Here is a 9627-nt window from a genome sequence, read left to right as displayed (position 1 = left end):
GAATAAAGTTAGTTTAGAGAGGAGGATGTTATTGCACGGAAGATAGTTTGGAGGGAATGAGAACCTTCATCTCCAATTTCAAAAGACAAATGCAAGCCTTCTCTCGCCATAGCGAGTCATATTCTTTCACGCTGCCTCATATCCAACTTACTCATTTCTAGAACACTTTAATAGAGAACAACCATGTACACATTCATTCTATTGAAGAGTCTAATCATAAATTTATCTAAAATTTATTTTTGAATTTAAATAAAATATCCAATAATTCCAATATGCTAGGAATTTCTCTTTTCCCATCTAAATTATTGAATTCCAATTGTCATAGGAATTTCTCTTTTTCCATTCAAATATTTCTCATAGATAAAATAAATTTATCTAAAATTCATCTTTGAATTTAAATAAAATATCTAATAATTCCAATATGCTAGGAATTTCTCTTTTTCCATCTAAATGATTGAGTTCCAAATGTCATAGGAATTCCTCTTTTGCCATCTAAATATTTCTCATAGATAAAATAAATTTATCTAAAACTCATCTTTGAATTTAAATAAAATATTCAATAATTCCAATATGCTAGGAATTTCTCTTTTCCCATCTAATTGATTGAATTCCAAATGTCATAGGAACTCCTCTTTTATCATTAAATATAATTATCATAATTTTCTCATTTCTTAATTATTTAATTACGCATAAATTTAAAAATTAATTTTCCATTGAATGTGACAAAAACCATTCTTTTAACCTAGGATATTCAGTCCTAGAATATGATAGGAAGTCCTCGTTTCATGCATTAATGAATATGATAGGAAGTCCTCGTTTCACGTTATACATAAGAATGAATTATGCATTAATTTCTTAAAATTTTTACCATAGCTCCGTTTGCTGCTATTACTAGCAATTTTTAATTTTTATGAAAAGAATAAGACAGTAAAATAATTATGATAGTATAACTATCTTTTTGCATTAAATCCAATTTATGGATTTATCCCATAATATTACCATATTTTTCAAGCATATAAGTATGAAAACAATTTACTTAAACCTCTAGCTTCACAAGCCTAGAGTTTGATTTGTGAGAATAGAGAATTTCTCCATGAGAAGCATTAATTGAATATAGAATAGGTCATAAGAATGACCATTCTTTTGGGGAGAGAGAGATATGCTTAAAAAATATTTTAATTTAAGCACAAATGGAAACTTTATAAGATTTATCACTAAAATTCATTAGAGAGCTTCAATTGCATTAAAGATCCATTCCATTGAATACTTCTCAAGCTTGAAAGGGGTTGAGAAGTGAGAAACATTTAGAGATTAAGAAACGAGACCATAAATCACACTTTACCTTCTATTTTGCTTGATTCTTTAGTCATTGGATAGGCCCCCAACCAATCAATTGGTTTAGTATGTTGATGAAGATTCCAAAGAGGGTTGAAGAGAGAGAGAAGCTCTAATCTCTTCAAATTGTAGAGGATTTTTAGAGGATAATAGAAAATATCATTATTTCAGTATAATACTGGCATGGTATAGTTCACATATTTTTTTGCAAAGGGCTAAGGATCTATTTATAGGTGAGGGAGGCCTCTTACCAAGTCCAAATAGTTTCTAGAATTTTCCAAGTTCAGCTTGGCTGAATTTGGACAGATTTGGCCCAGTTTGGCTCCCTTTTTTATTTGGTTTGATCCAGGAGAGAGGAGAGATAAAAATATCTCATTATTTTTGAGTTTAAAACTCCTCCACACATGTGAAATAGGCACCTCCTTGAAGAGCCCCCTTCTCCTTACCAAGGTGTTAAAAATGTATCATTATACCCAAAATATCTCATTTTTTAAGTAATATTCATAGTTTTTTTACCAATAAACCTTGTACTCAGTCAACTCTTCATCTTATGTGGGCATTTACTCATTTTTGGGTATTTTTCTTTTAAAAATTGGATTTATCTCCTCTCCACACTTGGATTGATCCTATTGGCCTATCGGAACCTTAATTGGACCATAATCCAAATTTTTTTGAAAAATCTAGACCCTTAGGCTAAGGTCCCTTATACCTATTTTCAATTAATTCCAATTGCACATTGGAAAGTTCTTTTTGAATTTTTGTGTTAGGGAAAACCATTTTAGACACTAGGAGGATTTTTATATCCAAAAATATCTCAATTTTGGATTACCTCCCTCTAGACATTTTCTCTCTCTAGGCCAAAACAGGGTAAAACAAGATCTTTCTTTTATTTTAGAGAGGAGAATAATTATAAGATCAAAAGGGGAGGTTCTTACACTTGTACACGTCAAAAGCTAGAGGGAGGAATCTTACACCTCCGCAAATATAGAGAAAAAGACACAAGCATTGGACCGTGCATACGGAGAAGAAAGCTAAAAAAACATCAAGAAGTTGAGGCCCGATTTTGGAGGCCTGAAGAAGAGAATCCAATCCATAAGGTAAGATTGCACTCAATGCATTCCCATTCACATGTCTTTTATGTTGGCAATTAATATTATTTTATTTACGAGGCCGCTTTGTGATTTACATGTCCTCTATGTTAGTAATGAGTAGTGTTGTATTTGTAGGGTTGTCATACATCCTGATAAAGAGAATATCAATCCCAATCTTAATCCAGCAAAGCAACTGAAATCATTATAGTAACATCAAGAATGGCAAGAGAAATGATAAAGGAGAAGAAGTTCAAGGTGGTTCAACGAGATATAGTGGATGAATTTGTAACCAACAATATAGTTTTGGCTGCGGAGATTCAATTCGCCATGGATTAAAGTGGAAGTCAGTCATAAGGGTTATAGTGCCATCCAAAAGTCAGTGTCATCATTCCTTTAGGCCAAAGGCATTAAAGTAAATCTACTTCCAACACCTACAAAAGTTTGGAGACATAGGGAGGAGGAATTAAACATAGAACAACTTCACTATGTTGGTCACTCATACCACATTGTAGGAGAGTTTAAGAGAGAAGGTGGCAGCATATTCTACAATGAGCACAACAATATATTCATGGACTTGGAGCTCTTGCAAAAGAGAATGGTGGAGTTTTATGATATTACATTTGAGGAGACAGGAGGTGTACTTCAATTTGTCATCAAGCTTGATGAGTGTGAGATTATCAAGGAGAAAAAGATGGAAAGGGTCACAATAACACTTATGAATAGGGCTCTTTCTAATTGCAATATGGATGATCCAATATATTTTAGCGTGCAATTTGAGACAAACATCTAGTGGCTAGGTTCATTTGAGGTCAAGAAAGAGGACCATGAATCCTTGTTTTGGGTATTTCATCATACACATATCCCTAATCTCATCAAAGAACAGATGAATGCAACGAGGATGCTCCATGTAGAGAAAAGGGGGGAATTTCAAGTTCAATGGCATCTTGCGGGTAACTTGAAGACTCTCAAGTGCTTATTTAATTGCAGCATAGGGGCCAATGCAAAGTCTCCATGCCTTTACTGCATAGACTCTGTAGTAAGGGTGATGGACTCTAAGTGGTGGTGGAGATGACCACCGAACAAACAAATTTTGGATGAAAACTTTAAACCAGTGTTTGAGATTCCTCTTTCCAATGTGCATATATGCACGATTCATGCTTTGTGTTGTATCATAGAGAAATTGGTATATCTCTACATTGGCTTTTCTTGGAAGATCAAGAATGTAGTAGAGAGGAAAGAAGCCATCCGTGCATTGGAGAAGGTGCTATTTGAAATTGGACTACATGGAGGTAATGTACAGATTCTAAAGGACACTAAAAAGTCATCTAATGAAAAGGAAGTTCCAATGAAGCCCTCTATTGGATGTGTTAAGGCAAGAAGATTTCTTTCCAAGCCAATGAATAATTAGCAACACAAACCCACAAAGTCAGGAAAGCAATATACAACAACCTATACAAGCAGAATCAAATACCAACAGTGGAAAAAGCTGCATAATGTAGTGAAAGACCAGGAAGGTGCTTCAAGGAATGTCAAAGCAGATGTTTGCTATTTAATTGGTACTCTATTCCAAATGTGTGAGAAAGTCAACTACTCCCAGCAAGACAAAAGAGCTTTCAAGACAACTCAAAAAAGCATTTAGAGCTGCTTGGACTGACACCAACATTACACACACTACATGGTATGTTTCTAACTTACTCTTGTTTCCTAGCCATCGATACAACTTACATTGTATGTTTTCTTATGTAGTATATTCTCTGCAATCACGTCTTACTTTATCAACAATTATGGAGATCCTAGCATTTGAAACACACAAGGGCTTGAGAAATCACACTATATGGCCTGAAACACATATTTCAGGCACACACAACATGGTGGTGGAAAAAGTAAGGCAAACTACAAGAAGTGTTCCAATGGTTCTATAGAAGGATGCTGCAACAACTACACAAAAAAGAAACCTTGAGGTCATCCAAACTGATGCAGACACTCACAGATATGGAAAGGAAGAGATTGAAGTGTTCCGAAGAATTTAAAAACTCAGATGCCATACAAGCACAAAACAAATGGAGAGAACAAAAGATTTTTGTTAATCATCATTGGACAGATAGATGTAAAACATAAGCCTTTTACACTCTGTATCTTTCCATTCTAATGAATTTTGTAATTCCTGTGTTATGGCTTTTGTTTATACCTTAGCAAACGATGTTTTCCATACTCTTCTAGTTCCTGTGGGTTCTCTATGCCTAGAGACAATGCTACAGCAACATAGGTATAAAAGTAAGCCCTTTGGGTGCTGGCATAACCAAGGTAGCATCCAAAAATTTCTAAGGAAGTGGACTTCTCTATTAAAATAATCTTCTCATAACTTTCAGGAATAATTGTTCCACCTAGAAATAGGGATAATGTCTTGAATAAAAAATTTGCAACTCTCCCTTCCTAGCTCATAGCATTGTGGTGGATTATCATCTTTGCCTTAGACAATTTGGGTAGGTAGTGAGAGAGAGCTACGCCTCAGTCTCAGTACTCCCTTTTATGCCACTCCAAGAATTCATCATTGACTTCATCACACACACACACACACACACACACACACACACACACACACATATATATAGAGAACCTGAGTCTCATCCATCACAAACAATTGGTCTTGCCAAAGGTTAATAGAACTTTTGCTATCTTCTCCTACTCTATTCATCCACTCCTTTGTGGAGTCATCCACTCCTTTGTGGAGTCATTCAACTTATTATAGCCATATTTGGCCTGAAGCTCCATGAAGGTTCTATCGTCTGGCACAAAGCCCTCATGTTTGAAGTTTTGTGCTTTGCTCAAACATATGCTGAGACACTCTTTACTATTGTAATTCTCCTCCAATGCTAAGTCATCATTGTCATCTTCTGAGACAAAACCACTTCTCTCTTCCGGAAATTTGGCAATAGCAGAAAGAGAAAAATCTTTCCTAAGACTGAAAATATTCTGAATGTCAGATAAGAGTACATAACATTTGTTATCCACAATGAATTCTATGAGTACTAGCAATATTAGACCACACTGGTCCACTTTATAGAGATCTACATCCAGAGGTTTCTGTATGATGCACGTCTTAAGAGTAACAATATCCATAGACTTGGCCTCCTCTTCCTCTTGTTCTATCTCTTCCTTAACTTTTGCCTCTTGAGAAGGTAACTCATCTTCTTGGGGAATCTCATCTTCAATAATACCTTCATAGAGTAGATCTTCACCCCTTTTAGGAAGTGCTTTATAGAGGCAGTGCAAGTAGTAGAGGAATCCCAATGGCTCATACAATAGCCTACAGCAACTCATGTGCATGGTACACCAAGTAGGCTTGTAGGAAGATGGGAGTTGCTGTTGGTACTTCTTATATAAAAAATTGTTTGCCTTCTTGCTTGGTGCATAATCAAGCAAGTGCACATAAGCCTGATCCATTAGCAGCAGTAGCCTTCCTTTGGATACTACTCTTTCAAAACCGTCCCTCTGTTTTGACAGGTACTTTGCATGCTGGTCCAAAATCGACTCTACTGGCAAAGGCTTGTTAAACATCTCAGCAATTATGTGAAAGTCATTAAGTAGCTCTAGCGTTATAAACAAAATCAAAAAGTCTCTCATCAATTAAGGCAAGATCATTGCTCTCAACAATTTCCTCCTTCTTGGCCTTCTTGTCTGTGCTAAGAACTTGATGCTTCTTCTTCTTATTCTTTTGCATCTCTATGTCACCCAATTGGCCCTTTCTCCTCCTTAGTCTCTGTTGAGAAATCAAAATCCCTCTTAATAGAGGGCCTTTGGCGAGCAGGTGGTTTGGAAAGGGACACCACACTGAGAACATCGACTTTATCCTTTTCATCTTCATCTGCCCCCATATCGTGGTCTTATGAGTAGGGTTCCTCATCACTATGCTGCTTAACAAAGTAAAGGGGGGAACTAAATTTAATAAGAATAACACTTTTATAATAAAAAAATTTCCATTATGCATCTTTCTATGCATAGAAATCAATTTTAATAATTAATATCAGTGATATCCATAGGTGAATATGTACATGGAGTAATTAGAATATTTCTTTTAGATGCAAAAAATGGTGGGAATTACTCTTTTGGAATAATAAAAACAAACTTTCTTTTCCACAAAGGGATCTGTCCTATGCATACACACCGCATAAAGCTTTATCATCGATAGAGCTATCTAGGTACATCTTTAGATATGGGGGACCTTGGTGGTGGGCACAAGCTTGGTCAATGGTATGACCCATCACCTGGATCTTCTTAATCACCTCAGCTTAACCCCAATAACTATGCTTCATGCCTGATTGATCCTACCCTTAGCTTCTTCTTTGGCTCCACATGTGTGGATCCTCGCCATCACCACACGATCCCAACGCTCCAATAACAGAAGAAGACAATGCACCCAAAGAAAAAGAGAGAACACTGCAACCTAATGACTCAATATCCACGGGAGCCAAGATACCCATCACGGTGTCTTGACAAAGATGCTAGAAATTCATGAACATTACCATCAATATACATCATCTCTCAGAGTGCAAGCAGTCTCCATGCATGCTGCCTCCTTGTCCATCCGAAATCCCCCCCTCACCACTTGCTTTACTAACACCATTGTTTTACTAACCCCTCCTTAATAATACCACCTCCCACTTGGATTATTGGTCATTAAGAATTTCGTGCTAGTCTACTCATTCAAGTACTTTGACTCCTCTAATGAGGATGTCCCACCACAAAGGAGATTTAAAAAAAACACCAAAAATAAAATAAAGAGTACTGCTTTGGCGCACATACAAAAAAGCAAACTCATAAAAGCCCATCAGACTCGCTTGATATTTAATCGTTTAGTACTTCACTAACTTCCTTCCATCTTACTAACTCCCCCACCCCCTCTCATTTTCGGAGAGACAGGAGAACCAACTAAGTGCAACACTTCCCCGCATCCCTTGACAACCCCTCATCGATCACGAGGATGCGATCAACTTTAGGAAGGGGAGTATGTTCCATATATTGGTTAACACATTCCTATGACAACTATGTCTGCACATTTATATAATGGGTGCCCATGCTATATTGTAAATCTTGTCATTTGATGAGGGAAACACCCTAAACATGCTCCCAAGTATTGAGCTTCAAAGGAAAGACAAGAGGATCTTAGTCAGTTGGCCAAACCATAGAGAAAATCCTTGTAACTATGTTTTGGGCGCCCCGCCGGGTCACTTACTCTCGGGCGGGGCCTAGTGGAAAAAGGCTTGGAACTATAAAAGCCAATTTCTCTTGTTTGTGCAGTAGAAGTGAAGTGTTCTCTCTCTCCCTCTCTTGCAACTCTAATCTAGCATGTGTGGTGTGCTTAGGGTTAGGGTTTGGGAGTGAGTGCTAATCACTTGTTCCCTCTTTCTTCCTCTCTCTCTCTCTCTCTCTCTCTCTCTCTCTCTCTCTCTTCAGTGATTAGGGCTACCAACACGATCCTCTTTCGTGGAGATCCCACACAATCTTTGCGACAGAGCTTGCATCACCCGTTGGATTAGAGCAACTGCCTTGGTGTGACAAAACGAGTGCGGGAGGACGGTGGTGAACGAGCGAGCATCTATGGTGGAGCTCTTGAGCTATGCTCAAGCTCAGCAGGTAGGCAACTTCCCATGACAAGTTAGGGTAAGGTTTCCTTAACAATCCTCCACCCAGAGTAGTCTATCTAAATTTCCATCTAAGCTCTACTTGTTGAGAGTGCACGGGTGGACAACACCATCACTTGTACCTCCTTGGTATAATTAGAAATTTTTAAATTCTCTCTATTGCGTTGTCTATTCTGCTTTGACTTGCTTTCTCTTTCTGCTATGCGATATTCTTATTCTATCCCAAGTCATTCAGAGCATAAGGACATTCCTTGGATAAAGTCCTCTGTGTAGACTGTTATTTTTAATAGGTGCCTTTTTCTTGAAAGAGATTTTTTTTGTATTTCCAATGTCAGGATTTTCATTATGAAACCTAAGCTAATGAATGGCATGATTTTAGATCCATTTTTTTTGTGTATATGTATATAATAGATTTACATGAGAGTATCCAATTCAAAATACTATAATTGATTATAGGGGAGCTTAGAGGAATCACCTTGTTAGTAGATTGCTACCAACAACCTCCTTGGGATCAAGGTTAGGAAGAAAAACTTGTGTACATCTAACTGTGCTACATCCTAGGGATTACATAATTCATAGAATTTTTCTCACTACTACCTTTGGATATTCCTGAGATTGGTATACAAGAGAATATTTTTGCTGACCTAAGAGAAACTTCTTAAGATTTCTATCCTTTCCTCAATTTGATTAACCGATTGCCTTTCTCCTTTGATGAGATGAGCATGGTGCCATTGAATCTTGGAGAATTATTTTGATATTATGGACGGTTGAGAAATTTGATTGAACTCATGGTGTAATCATGGAGCTAAATTAGATTAATACTTAATCACATGCTTAATCAAATGGACAACATAATGACACAATGATATAGGACAATAGTCGTGTTCTCTTGTATTTGATCGATGCCTTTAAATAGGTTGGAATACAATGGATTAAGGGTATAGTTAACCCTTAAGCTTAACACTTAATCAAAACCCTAATCTACCCTTAAAATGAGCACCCCCAAGATCTCCAAAACTGCCTAGAATTGGGTGTAAGTTTAAACCTCTTTTGAGTTGTAATAGGCTCCTAGAATATTTTGATTTGGATTCTCCTTTGACCATATTAAACCATATGGATGATGTCTATAAGGCCTTTGAACCGTATGCCCATAACCCCAATGTCACCTAGAATATTCTGATTTGGATCTTCCTTTGAAAATAATAAACCATATGGATGATGGCTATGAGACCTTTGAGCCTGATGCCCATATCCCAAATGTCACTTAGAATATGAGGATTTGGATCTTCCTTTGACCATACTAAACCATATGAATGATGGGTATAATACCTTTGAACCTAATTCCCATATCCCCAATGTCACATGTATGATATTTTGGTGTATTATTTCAACACCCTCCCTCAACAAAATATCCATGGCTACTATGATGTCAATTCTTACTGTTTACAATGTTAGTTATGATACCATCTAAGTGCCCGTATGTCTTCCTCATGGAAGTTTACAATTCCAATTATGAGGATAGATGCTAGACTTCTAGTTATTATTATAATTCACTTAGG

At 36.8% G+C, this 9627-nt stretch overlaps 1 pseudogene; it reads left to right on the top strand.

The window, feature by feature from the left end:
• The first annotated feature begins 2994 nt into the window (after nucleotides 1-2994).
• On the top strand, nucleotides 2995-3834 carry LOC147623001 (uncharacterized; annotated as a pseudogene).
• The last annotated feature ends 5793 nt before the right edge of the window (nucleotides 3835-9627 follow it).

The sequence above is a fragment of the Cibotium barometz genome, chromosome 27, assembly GCF_041138505.1.
Source record: "Cibotium barometz isolate CiBa-2024 chromosome 27, ASM4113850v1, whole genome shotgun sequence".
NCBI classification, from domain to species: Eukaryota; Viridiplantae; Streptophyta; class Polypodiopsida; order Cyatheales; family Cibotiaceae; genus Cibotium; species Cibotium barometz.
The sequence above is the reverse complement of the archived record's forward strand: the minus strand, read 5'-3'. Positions and strand labels throughout refer to the sequence as shown.